Consider the following 14,739-nt stretch of genomic DNA (forward strand, 5'->3'; position numbering starts at 1 on the left):
CCCTATGCACCATGAGGCTAAAAGGTAGAATACAAAATTCACAAACAAGTAATTTCCCAAACACATCTCCTCCCTATCCGTCCTTTCCAGTGTGATTGGGTTTTTATAAGGCTGAAACGAAGGAGATGAAACCTGGGTCCCAAATGCTAATCCTAGGCAGGCTGAAGGAGCTGTGGGGCACCCATTATATTTCACGAAGCTATAAGGTCTGGGAATAAGGGGCCATTCTTCGCTCGAGGAGGATGGGGGTCAAAACTTTTCTTCTCCGCTTTCCCCCCAGGAGACCCAAATGGTTGCAGGAGCCCAAACCTCCCTTAAACATCTCCAATAGGCATCCAAAGAAAAGAACGCTTGCTGCAGAGTTTTAAAATGGATCTGCAGGAAAGGAAGTCTTGTGTCCCCCCCCCTTTTATTTCTTTCTCTTTTACAATACGATCCCCCAATTTTCTGCTGCTTTGCCGCTGCAAAAAAACAAAAACAAAAAAAAAACAAGCGCCGCATTTGAAACGGTTGTAAAAAGCCCGTTTCGACTTCAGATGCGCACAAAGGAGCCCGCCGTGCCGTTAGCTCCCCAAGACTAGATCTGTGCTGTGCAAAAGTGCCTGAGCTGGAGCAGGAGCGGCTTGCAAGGCGAGGCGAGGCGCGCGCTCAGCAGCAGCCGTGCAACGAATCCCCAAAGCGAGGCGCGCACAGCGCCTGCCTCCGACGACGACGAGCCCAGCCCCGGGCAGCTGGAGCAAGAGCGGAGAAGCGCTTGCATGCGAATTAATCGGGGAGGGATTACATCTCCTCGCGGAGGGTTACCAAGCGCGTTTCATCTCTTGGCCCAGCCCCTTAACGCTCCGGATCTGCCGAGGCGTCTTCGCCGGAGGTTTTGTGAGGAGCTCTCCGATTGGCCGAAGGGACCCTGCAATGGTTGGCGGGTAAGAGCCGGGCGCCCGGATTGGCGGCCTCGTACCTGCAATGCGTCAAGCAGTGATGCTGGAGTGAATGTGCCGGAGAAGGGGTTTTGTGTGAATGGCGGGGGGAGGGAGGGAATGGAGGGCGACTCCTTTTCGCGGGGTTTGCGCCGCCGCCGCTCGCATCTGCTAGGGTGGCCCGGTGGGTGCAATCGGGGCTTTTCTCCACGATTTGCATCAGGGGCGACTGCAGCCCCGAGCAGGCGCGCGGGATTTGGATGGCCAAACGCGTGTCAGGGCTTTTGGCTTTTTCCTGGCTCCCGCGTGGAGACGCGGTCGTGGGGAAGCTGTCAGAAGCGTGACCAGCGCGTCGCCACCCATCTCTCTCCCTCTCTCTCTTTATTCCACCCTTCCTCCTGAGTAGGACACACATCCCGAGAGCAGATCCTGGCTGGGCAGGTGGTTTTGCAACACGCCCCAGAACCGGACCTTCCCCTCCGATGCTTGCAGCACAGACCCGCATCGTGGCGGCGCCGGCGACCGTCTGAACAGCGCCGTGCCCTCGCGGGCGCAGGCAACCCAGAGGCTGGGCCGAGGGGAAACCGCGAGGGCGGGACGGGCGGTAACCGCATCCCCAAGTATCGATGTCGCTGGCCTCGCCCGGAGATCGTAGGGACGCGCTGCTCAGTTTCCAAGCAGGGCTGGGACCCGGTGACACTTGAGAGAGGAATCTGTAAAGAGCAAGCTTTAAATAGGTAGAAGTAGGGCGAAGGCTCTCGATCGTCCTTTCGCGCTCCGATGCGAAAGAGGCGCGTCGCCATAATATATATGTGTGTGTTTCATATGTCTCAACTATCATTTAAAGGGGGACGAGGAAAGAAAACCCATCCTAGGGGAGAGAGGGGGGGAAAAAGAGTCGGATTCTTCTCCGTATGTTTAAAAACACTTGAATATTTATCTATATTGCTATCGCGGTTTAAAAAAAAAAATTATTTCCCCCTTCAAGAGCTGCGTTAAGGGTGACTCAGCAATAAGCCTCTGAATGCAAGGCATTCAATTCGATGAGGCTTCGACACCGAATAGCTTTTGGAAATAATAATACTTAATACTCAGAATACTTCTCATAAATAGTAGGAAAAGTTCCCGTGCAAAGCTGCCTGAGCCAAATGCCCAAAGTCTCTATAGAGTACGGCTTTTTAAAAGGTTTTCATGATTAGGTTTACAGTAATATATAAATTTTAAATAATTCCAAGTTTTGTTTGTTTACCCTTTGATAAATGACATGTTTGTACATTTTTAGTTTTCTTCCAAACCAACGATGACCATCCAGTTTTAAATATGTCATCTTTTAAAAAGTAAACTATTGCAATACACTAAGTCATTTGACTTTTCCATGCCTGTATAATTCCATTTTTAGTATTTGTGATTTGAGGGTTTGTAATTTGTCTGAACTGAGCAAAGGAAGATTGGATACTCCACTTCCTTCCCCTCTTTCCTTGTTCTGTGGTGGGTTTGTCTGTCTGTCTGTTTGGTTTTTTTGGTAATTTAACCCAGGATAAGCCAAAAGCAATACCAAGTTTGAAAAAGTTAAGTGCAACGTTGGTGTGGCTTCTGACTATTTTGAGCAAAATAATTTGAAGTATACCAAAACACATTTTTAACTCATTAAAAAAGGGGGTATTTCATATTTCTCGTATATGTAGGATTAACCAATAATGATTTAATACACGCATATTCAAAACTTAGTCTGCTGCAGTTTGTAGGAGGACTAAATGCAAAAGAGAACAGAGCTCTTGTACCTTTAGTAGTTGTGCACCAGAGGAAATTTCAGGAGATGCAGCTTTGGATGACAAAGTTGCACATGCCCAAATTGCCTCTTTTCTCTGTATTAAAGCCCCTGTTCTCTTTTGTGCCTGGTTGCTTTAGTAATTTGCTTGACAACCCACCCCACAATGATCCTAATGAATGGAAATCAGTAGGCAGGCCAAAAAAAAGTGTGTGTGTGATGTGTGTTTGGTAATTACTTGTGGGACCTGCAGTCAAATGTTGCAGTGTGAAGTGCTCCTGTTCAGTGTTTCAACTTGCCAGCTGAGCCATTTTCCAGGACACTCCACTCCATTTCCCTTCTCTGGGTTTTCTCCTCCCCATCCCGCAACAGACATTCAGCATTCTGTAGCTACTGAGCATGCTCAGTTCTCATTGGGCTGTTTGGGAGTGCCCCCCCCCCAGTTCCCCTATTTCCCCCAAAATACCTCTTTTGCAGTTTTGCAAACCTGAGAAACTTCCTCTTGCTTCTCAGAGGCCCTGTTTGCGCTACAGATAAGAGTTCGCTATCATAGAAAGTGATAAAGTCCTAGCATCTACTTGAAAAGTAAATTATTGCTTTGCTGTTTGTGTGGGTCTCAAAGTAAATGACATTTTGTTGTTACCTCTTGCTACAGTGATGAAAACATTGTTGCTTCTCCGAACTCTCTACTGTTAATAAAGAACTTGGTGTTTTGAAGTTTGATGGAACTGGGACTCATAATATTTGGCATATAACAGTAGCCCGCTTACCTAGTTTATGCTTCATTAAGAATATATGTAAGTGTACACAAAAATTTGTTGAAACAGGTAGTAAGTTGATTTTAGACTTGCTATATTACTAATTATGGATGATATCCCACATTTGTTCTACTGCAGGTAGATGCATTGAAATAAAGGGCCTTCAGCAATGTAACTGCTTTCATTGGATATACCCTGAGTGTCATTTAGTTAGATATCACTCTATATATTCAGTGAAGGGTACCTTTAGGGCAGTGGTTCCCAGACTTCCCCCTGCCCCTATGAATCACTTGAAAATTGCTTAATGGTTTTTGTGCCAGTCGTGGCAATTGTGCTGTGCCGTGCTAGAAGCTGTACGATTTATACTTGCACCTTATTCCTTATTTTATTTCTTACTATATATTGCATTTTATTGCGTTTCAATTTGAATTCCACAGAATTCAATTTTTAACATAGCAAAATGCAACATAAGAAATAACAGAAGCAATGGAAAATACAGTTGAAAATCAAATTGAATATTTAATGCGATGGATGCGCCATCTTCCAAGCACAAATCCACAGGCGCTCTGTAGACCCCCTGAATAAAGCATGTAGACCACAATTTGGCAACTCTTGTTCTAGAGAAAAACGGAGCAGAATATTAAAAAAAAATTGTGCATGTTTTTAATGGGTCACAGTTTAAAACCTTCAGATTTGTTTCTTGAAAAAGTTATATAATTAGACAAGTGGTGTGATAAAATAGCACTCATCTCAAAACATACTAGCATATTTTTATAAAACGGCACAATTACCACTGAAATCAATTCAAAATATACAGCTCTGCCATCTCATGGATCCTGGCTGGTATTACCAAAATAGAGAAAATGTAGAAGGTAGTCATTAGTATCAAGAGAATGATCTGTTTACATTTGCTTTTTTCTTTTATCATTCTTCCTGGAGTTTACTTGCTTGGTTTCCTCCCCTGCCCCCCAATCCCCCCCCCCGAGAGAGACCCCCATTTTACAATTCTAGCAAATATTTTGTAGGATCAGAGCCTGAGTTCTTTAACAGATGTTTGGGAGGTATCTCTCTGAATAAATACATTGTTGCTTCTGTTTTGCATATGCGAATATGATGGTACTTCTTTAAATAAATTCAGCATAAATTTTTGAAATTCAAACAATGTTTATTTATCTCAGAAGAAATTGCTAAGCTCTTTGGAAGCTTTGGAATGACATTGTAGAATCAGTGTTTGCACGAAGTTGACAGAATTAGAATCAGGCCCATTCTACAACAAGCCAGTTAACTGAAGTACTATAGTTTAATCCCATTACTTTGAGCGGGGCCAGATAAGTGATTGGGTGGGCAGTTGACGGTGCTGAGCAGCACTTTATTATAATTAATGACATCAGCATCTCTGTCACTTCAGAAAGTTGAAGCAAGGGCAATCTCCCCCCCCCCCCACACTTTGGTTTAATTGACAAGCTTTTAGCTTCCAGCGTTGGAAGACCTCTTTGATATCATTTAATAACATAGTGAAATTGTTTGTGAGATGTTGACCCTGATCAGTGAATATATTTATTTTGTCCTTCTCTAGCTGAAGGGAAATCTTTCGAGCACCAAGGTTGTCAGGTGTGCCTTATTTTATAATGCAGTGCATTGCAAATAAGCTCTCAAAAGTTAGTAACCTGCCAAGTTTTGTTTTGTTTTTTCCACTAGCCTTCTGAACATTCTCTGCAGAGAAGGGCTACAGCACTTTCACCCAACTCCCATCGCCTGCTAAACCACTATATGCAATTCCTTATAATCTATGGCAGGGATAGGCAAACTAAGGCCCGGGGGCCTGGATGTGGCCCAATTGCCTTCTTAATCCGGCCCACGGACGGTCCGGGAATCAGCGTGTTTTTACATGTGTCCTTTTATTTAAAATGCATCTCTGGGTTATTTGTAGGGCCTGCTTGGTGTTTTTACATTAGTAGAATGTGTGCTTTTATTTAAAATGCATCTCTGGGTTATTTGTGGGGCATAGGAATTTGTTCTCTTTTTTTCCCCTTCAAAATATAGTCCAGCTATCTGAAAAAAGATGGAACCCCAACTGTGCGTGAATAAACACGAGATTTTACAGATGGTAGGAAGAAACTGTTTCTAGTCATTCCTGCTAAGTGGTTTGAAGTACCGCATTCTACAGATTGCCTTTGAACCTGAAAGATGCCAGCTGTGTTGCAATTAACATGGAGTGAGTGGTACAGAAAATAAGGCTGTTGTTTGTTGCCTTTGTCCCTCCTGAGATGGAAGGGGCCAGCAGAAACTAGACAGTCAAATTTTAAACGTTTTACAATTAAGGTTTTTCGGCAAGAAGATTCAAGGATGATCAAATAAACATTTAAACTTCTATCTCTATATATAGTCCGGCCCACCACATGGTCTGAACCCACGTGGTCCAGGTCACAGCTGAAAAAGGATGCTGACTCCTGATCTATGGTTACCAGAAAGAGTGCTTAAATACAGTCTGTGTTCCATATTCCAGAACATTAGAACACCACAGAATATAAAGCATCCCTCCTTCCCCACCCCAAAATTTTTAGAATGCTGCATACAGTTTTGAAGATCTGTTGCTGCAGAATGCTTCTGTCTTGCATGAGCAAGGCTCATGTTTTTTCAAATCATTGCCCACAGCCATTTGCCTGATGGCCAACTAGTTTTGAAACTGCTTTCAAAAGCAGGTTTTAATGTGGCGTTGGGTACTTTCTGTTCAGAGAAATAAAAGTGTTGATGGTGGCTACTGCTATTGAATCAACTTTTGCAGTTCAATGTGATTTGCAGACATAGAAGAAAAACAGATAAAGAGGTTTTAAAACAAATTGAAAATAGGTTTAAAACACTACAGAATGAACACCTGTGGCAGAGATTTTTTTCATCCAGCTGGAAAGACTTGTAGAAAAAAATATGTATTCGATTGTTTGCGGAAAGTACAAATAGTGGACTGCTGTTGTATCTCAGCTGGGATGCTTTTCCATGGAGAACTAACCTTACTTGCCTCTTAAATGTTTTGAAGTGGGACTTCCTGTAAGCTTACCCAGGCTTTGGGGACTAGATCCACCTTTCAAGTCCTACTTTCCCCTTCTGCAACAGAATTTGAACTCTGGTCTCCCAGGTCCTAGACCAAAACTATAACCGCTTCACCACACTGTCACCCACAGAGTGAAGGATACAGCCTGTCTCCTATCAGTAATGGTGTACAGTTCCTTTGTATGCTACCCACCCAGGAACCAAGTGGGATCCCTGTTTGAGAAGTTGTGAGCTAGACCCTCGGGTGATTTTGAGTGTTTTTTGCTTGCTTCCTCCTGATTTTTTTGCGTAGTCATTGAAATGTCTTGGCTGGAATAGTATAGTTCTACATTATTTTGTATATTCAGGAAGATCCTGGGCAGACTCCCATTGTAATTTGACACACGTCCTTGACAAGCAGATTGAAATGTCTTCCACTTTGCTACAGCTATCTCTGCAAACTGGGTTTTGATTAAAAAAAAAAAGTTGCTTATATGAAATAGGGTATGGCTTCCTGTATGGCTGGGGAGGGGATTTTTTATTTTGTTTGCAGAAAGGTTTTTCAAAGTACACATAGGAACAAGGCCTTGTATTGTGAATCATCTTTAGCTATCTATTATCTATCTAAAGAATGCAAACAAGAAAAACGGCAACTTTCGCTTCTGAATACTATAAAAGACAAACAACCCAGTGATTATGATCATTCCCTGAGGAGCTGCTTCTTGTTACCATCTTCTCAAAAACACAGTTGGAGAATATTCATAGTACAACAATTAAAATAAATTCGGAGGGTGAGGGGAAGGAGCGTGATTACTCTTGCTTGCAAGGGGCTGCATCCTTGGTGGATGCACGGGAATTAATTTATTCAGATAACAGTAGGAAGCACTCAGTTCCCATAAAAAATGGAAATGGATGTTGTGATGGCTGAAAGTGTATATGCCATTTAAAAAAGAAAAAAAAAAGGTTAGATGCGTTTGCGGAGGACAGATCTATCAGCAGCTCTTAACCATGATAATGAAACTTCAGCAGCCTTCTCCAGTTTGGTGTCTTCAAATGCTGTATTGGAACCATCATCCCTGATCATTATCAGTGCTGGCTGGGGCAGATGGGAGTTCAAAACCCCCCCCATAGGAACTTGTGGAAGAGCTAGGTTGTCCAGAACTGTGAGTGAGTTGAGGAGTGGACTTCACCTTTATTGCCTAGACTAGGGATGAGTCTGCGACCTTTCAAATGTTGAATTACAACTCCCATGATCTTAGTTCTTTAGCAATGCTGGCTGGGATGAATGGGAGTTGGAGTCTAGCATCGGGAGAGCACCAGGAAGGTGCCTGTGGGGAAGGGGTGGGAACCTATGGCCTTCTAGATGTTGTGGGACTCCAAACTCCAGTCATCCCCAGCCAGCCTAGACAGTGGAGAGCTCTCTGCTTTAATGAAAACAAAAGCAGATAGCTTTCCTTCTGTTGCCCTCAGCAGCTGTGTTTCAGTTATTGTGAAAACATCAACACCGATGCTCCAGCAGCAAGTACTCCTGTCTGCACAGCCAACAAGGTGGGAGTAAATACTCTTGTCCGTTTTAGGGTATTGATGCCTACCAAGGAAATTACTACTATTTGAAAGACTAGGTGAAAACACACCTATCTCTCTAATTTACAGTGTGAAGTGTCTTCTGAGATATGGATCTCACATCTTTTATGTTTTGTAAGTATAAAGCATCAGTGGTTTATGAATGAAATAATATTTTGATGTAATGTGACTCTCAGTGATTTCTAAATGCATTAAGGTCACAATAACCTCTTTGTACATTAGCAAGATCATTCAGTAGTTTACAACTGCAGTGTATTCCAGTTCAATGCACTGCAGAGGCTCTTTTACTGCATATATATTGACTTCCTCCAAACCTCTGTCATATTGATTGTTCAAGAACTGCAGAGAGCTTTCTGCTGAGATATAACATCTAATTCCACCAACTGCCCAGTGTAATAATAAATCATTTTAATAATTTCAATACCAATAAAAGATACCTTGGTGATATAATTTACTGAGGTTGGCTTCTTCAACATGTCAAATCCATCATCTTGTTTTATAGCTGCATTATCAGAATTTGGTAGGGCCAAAGACGAGGGAAGTGTTAATCTTCTGCTTGCATTACATATCAAAGCGGAGAGGTGCTCTGATGGTGAATGAAATGAATGGGTGCCAGTCCTGATAGCTTTGGCAGTGTGACACTAGAGCAAGTGGCACTTAGGAGGTTTATCCTTTTTACATTATAGCTTGAAAAAACAACAACACATGACTCTGCAGTTCAACGGAACTCTGTGCCAAAGAGAAAAGCAATTTACAACATATCAAAACAACATTTCGGTTCAAGTTTGTTAAAAACAATCACACTAAGAACTGAATCTCCTATTTTCAGTTAAGAACATAAGAAGTGCTCTGCTGGATCGAGCTTGCCTAGCATCCTATTCTCACAGTGGCCAATGGGAAGCTTGCAAACAGGACCTGGGGGCAAATGTGACTGTCAGCAACTGGCTCCATCGTTTATGTGCTGTGTGCTTTCATTTATCTGTCCTGAATCTTGTAACATTCAACTTCTTTGGCTGGCTCTTGAGTTCCAGCATGACAAGCAGATCTGTGACACACATTTAAAACACATCCCACACACATCACTTCTCCCAAAGAATCCTGGGAACTGTAGTTCCCCCACAGTGGCATAATTCCCACCATACTTAACAAACGACAGTTCCCTGGATTACTTGGGGAAAGTCATGTACTTTAAATGCGCGTTGGAATCTTATTTTGCTTACTCATTGGTCCCTACTTTTTTCACAGCTGTTGCACACTGGGCTGACATCTTTATTGAACCATCTGTTACAACCCCAAAGTGTTGTTCCTGATCAGTCACCGTCAGTTCAGATCCCATTAGTGTGCATGTAAAATTATGATTTTTTGCCCCAATGTGCATCACTGTACACTTGTTTTACATTAAATTGCATTTTCTATTCAGTATATGGAGTCCCCCTGCATGTCTAGATGATTTTTTTTAACTTGATGCATCTCTAATACATTTTTCTAATAACAACTTTTAAATCTCTTTTCATCGTTATATTTTATAAGCATACATTTGAAATGCATCCAGTTGATCAGTAAGTGAGACTGTGGACTCATTTCAAATCAAAATTTCAACAAACCATTACAAAATAGCTTGAGGGGAAATCCTTTATCAAATACATGTTCAAAGTGCTGTTAGGAGCTCTCTCTAGACTCTCTGTAATACTACTCATTACCATACCCGAAGTCCTTTGTCTGCATTATATCTTTCCATCACAAAAATATTGGCTGCATTTTATCTAAATAGGTCTAATGTACTAAGGAATAAAGTTTTAGTGTAATTGAAAATGTAATCGATAGCACCCAGAGCAGTAAATAAATCACTGGGATTGTTAATTCAAAGTACAGTAAAGTAATTTGTTGAGCACAGTAACAGCAAGTGTAAAATCATATTAGCAATGGTAAAGGAATGAAAGGGGGCTATAATTTCATTATTTCAGCTGCCTGCAGGAAATATTTTTGTATCCTTAAGGTGTGTGTGTGTGTGTGTGTGTATGTTTTACTGAAAGGCGTATTAAGCCACTGTGGGTTTTTTTAATAACATATTAAACGGAACTTTTAAATGTATAACAATATTGTACATTAAGCTATAAGTATGTACATAGAAACGAGGAAACTATATAGCTCAGAAGTGAACCCAAACAATAACAGAAATATGTTACGATAAGATCTTTCCAATTTAGCAGGACTGGAGAGGTCTCGCAGAGCCTAGCTGTGTTTCAGACCATTTGAGATAATTCTCCAGAAGCAGCTAAATAAATCTCTGTCCAACCCACCTGTTCGACACTGGGGGCACATCTAGATTGTCACTATTTTGGGGAGGAATTCAATCACATTCTGGCACATTCAGGTTATGCAATAAAAATTGATTCGGAGCTATTATGTAACAGATTCCCTCCCCCAATTGGACTTTTTGCTTTAAGAAAAGAGATGAGGAAATGCACTGGAAAGTGTGTTATAACATTTGCTTGGTGCAACATTGTCTCATCTTCTTGTAAACAACAACAACAACAACAACAATTTATTATTCATACCCCGCCCATCTGGCTGGGCTTCCCCAGCCACTCTGGGCAGTTTCCAAAAAAAATATAAAAATACTGTGATACATCAAACATTAAAACAAATCAGAATGAATGCTTAATAAATAGCTGGCTTCATCTAATCTCCTCACAAATTAGGAACAATGCTCAAGAAACAAGTTTTCCGGAAGTGACCTGAAGAACTATTGTTCTAAACCAGGTTTGGCTAACCTGAGGCCTTCCAGTTGTGGCTGGACTTCAACTCCCATCAGCCCCAGCTGGCATGGCTAATGGACAGGGATAATGGGAGTTGTAGTCCAGCCGCATCTGGGGGTCTCCTGGTTCCTCATCCACATCCCCCACCCCCAAGCGATGTGCATGCCAAATGCCCAAATCTCTTTGAGAACTACTCTGAAAATGTGCTGCTTTTTAGCAGTCTTTTTTTGAATCACATTTGTGGTTTTGAAGCATCTGACACCGGTTGAAGGAGCTGGTGGCAATGTTTCTATTGCACATAGAACAATGCTGTCAGAATATTCTTAGAAAGGCAGGGAACTGAATCAAGAAGGAGCTCTGCCTGACCAGCTCCAGGTTGAGGAGGCCCTGCGTACCGTGTCCTCTGGGTCTCTTTCCACTGTCAGAGAGCCCTGACAGGTTTATCTAGCTGTTTTGGAAGGCTGTGTCTAGACACCCATTTAATTTCTCACAATGCCGTGCCCTCCAACATTTCTGTGATGAAAATAGTGATGTCCTATTCCATAAGGATAATAATGATGTAATAATCATAATATCCCGCCCATCTGACTGGGTCACCCCAGCCACTCTGGGTAGCTTCCAACATATATAAAAACATAATAAAACATTAACCATTTAAAAACTTCCCCATACAGTGCTGCCTTCAGATGTCTTCTAAAGGTTATATAGTGCACTCATATCTCATGTTACGTCCACTTCATCTTATGTTCTTTCAGGTTACGTCCCGCGGCGACCTGGAAGTACCCAAAAGGGTTACTTCCAGGTTTCACCGCTTGCACATGTGCAGAAGTGCAAAAAACCTGAAAGGGTTACTTCTGGGTTTCGACGCTTGCGCATGCACAGAAGCGCAAAATAACATCATGCGCATGCGCAGAAGCAGCGAATCGCAACCCGTGTGTGAGCAGACATGCCACTGCGGGTTGCGCTCTTTTCATGTTGCGAACGGGCCTCCGGAACGGATCTCATTCGCAACCAGGGGTACCACTGTATAGTTGGGGGGGGGTTTGCATAACTCCATACCCGCCAACATTTCTCCAATGAAAATAGGGAGGAAAACTGGGCCATTCTGGGATCACATCAGAAACTGGGATGGCTTCTGTAAATCCGGGGCTGTCCCTGGAAAATAGGGACACTTGGAGGGTCTTCAATGCCCTAGGATGATGCTACATTGGAGGCACTGTGGGAAATCAAAAGCTGACAACGATCAGTCACCTGGTGCCTATTTTAAAAGGGGGTCCCACAACAGGCACCAACAGGGCTATAGCATCTGCTCAAGGATACCAGGTGAAGACAAGTAGTATCCCGTGTGGATCTGCCTTCCCAATCCCAGTGTTGCTGTAGCTGGGTGAAGTCTGGACTGTCTGCATGTCCTTGCAGGATGAATCCAATGCACCTGCTGGTATACCCACAAGGCTCTGACCTTGCTGCCAAGGTGCCCTGCTCCGTTCTGGTACGCTGCCTTGGTGCTAGAAAGGCCACTCCTCCCGCCACATGGTCCACTACTATTGAAAGCGCTTGTCCTTGCTCTGAAAAGTGCTTAAGAGTTAGAAAGGCAGGATGCTTTGGGAAGAAACAGGAAGTAGGACAAACTAGATGGCAAACTATAACAATGGGGTCTGCTGGGGAAATGATAGTGTTTGGTAGAACCGGAAGCAAACAGAAAGTGAGGACAGGAAGAGGAAAGGATTGATAAGTGGAATGTGCTCAGTTAAGTTCTAAACACTCCTTCATCAGTAATAACTGGCAAATAAGTGAAAGGAAAAAGGAACCTAGAAACAGACCAAAAAAGGCAAACAAACAAGGTTGGCCTTGTTTTATGTGGAGTGACTTTTCCCATTGTAAAATGGCTGAACAAAGCCAGTCATTGTTCCCACAGTTTGAAGTGCATGGGGAGGGAAGGGAGGGGGAGAGAATGGCCAGAAACTTCAAAGATTATCTCTGGCACTTGGTGCTACTGATAGTAACAGGAAAAGAGCTTTGCTCTTCCTTCAAACAGGACAAGGCATTTGTGATATATTTGTCATACGCCTAGTAGTCACAATGGATGAAAATGACTTCCAAACAGACCTAAAATGATTCTCAGATTATTTTGACTCTAAACCAAACACTGACTTGTTTTATATGGAACAGCTTATTATGAATCAGTGACATCATATAGCACTGCAGTTCAACCTGAGTGAAAAAGGGAGTTCAGTGCTAAATCTTGAATGAATTGGCTATAGATGACACAGTTGTCCTATAATATTAGATGCTTTTTCTGTAATTCTAAGCATTATATTGTTGTTCTGATTATAAAATGATGCATATATTTACATTTTAACTTCTCCATGCAGTGCATAGTTAAACTATAGAACTTGCTCCCAGATGGAGGCAGCGATGGCCACTCACTTGGATGTCTTTAATAGGATTAGACAAATTCATGGAGGACAAAGCTATCAATGACTACTAGGCATAATGGCTATATTTTACCTCCATAGTCAAAGTTAGTATGCCTCTGAATACCAGATAATAAAAAAATTCCTTCCAGCTCATAACAATACAAACTTAGTTGGTCTCTAAGGTGCTACTGGAAGGAATTTTTTATTTTGTTTCGACTACGGCAGACCAACATTGCTACCTACCTGTAAGTCTGAATACTAGGTGAGCAGTACTATTGCATTCATTCCTGCTCCCACAGGCATCTGTGGGCCACTGTGAGAACAGAATGTTGGATTAGATGGGCGATTGGCCTGATCCAGCAGGCCTTTTCTTATGTATTGATTTTGGCAACCATATTGGATTTTAACATTTCTCTTTTCTCAGCATTCTAGTGTTGTAGAAGACTGGTTTAAAGGTAAAGGGACCCCTGACCATTAGGTCCAGTTGTGGCCGACTCTGGGGTTGCGGTGCTCATCTCGCTTTATTGGCCGAGGGAGCCGGCGTACAGCTTCCGGGTCATGTGGCCAGCATGATTAAGCCGCTTCTGGCAAACCAGAGCAGCTCATGGAAACGCCGTTTACCGCTGGAGCGGTACCTATTTATCTACCTGCACTTTGACATGCTTTCGAACTGCTAGGTTGGCAGGAGCTGGGACCGAGCAACGGGAGCTCACCCCGTCACGGGAATTCGAACCGCCGACCTTCTGATTGGCAAGTCCTAGGCTCTGTGGTTTAACCCACAGCACTATCCGTGTCCCTAAGACTGGTTTAGACACCATCAAACTATGTGTCATTTAACAACTTAACACAGTTGATCTGATAACATATTTAGTGCAGAGTATGTGTGGTAGCAAAAAAAGAAGAGGAAAAGAAGAACTCTCAATTGTCTATCATTTTGTAACTTTTCAACTTAATTTCTAAAAACGTTTAGGATAAATGTTAGGTCTAATATTAGCTTGCCTTCACTATTTCATCAAAATTGGTTAAACATCATGGCTGCAAGGGCATATTTACCCTACTAAGCAGGAGTTGGCATCAGCACTATGAATCATCTAAAAGTCAAACATAAAAGTTATCACTTAGCCTTAGGTACAAAAAGATTTGGATTCACGTGTTAAAATAAAATAGAAAATACTAGAGCAAACAAATTCCCCTCAAATAGTCTCAAAATTTGAGAAATCTCCTGGTTCAGAGATTTAGAAATTTATTGTGGCATAACCTTTTATGGACTACCGTCCATCAGATACACAAAATATAACTAAATTGGCAAGCATTTTTGACACTAGCAAATATTTGTGTGTGTGTGTGTGTGTGTGTGTGTGTGAGAGAGAGAGAGAGAGAGAGAGAGAGAGAGAGTAATTTGTGAGTTTGGTGCCACCACACCAAAAAATGGGCAAAGTCTCATTTTGGTCATCCATCTTCAATCAAAATGGCACCTGGCACTCAAACACCAACAAAGAGCATAGCTCC

This window comes from Podarcis raffonei, chromosome 1, assembly GCF_027172205.1.
Source record: "Podarcis raffonei isolate rPodRaf1 chromosome 1, rPodRaf1.pri, whole genome shotgun sequence".
In the NCBI taxonomy this organism is placed as follows: domain Eukaryota; kingdom Metazoa; phylum Chordata; class Lepidosauria; order Squamata; family Lacertidae; genus Podarcis; species Podarcis raffonei.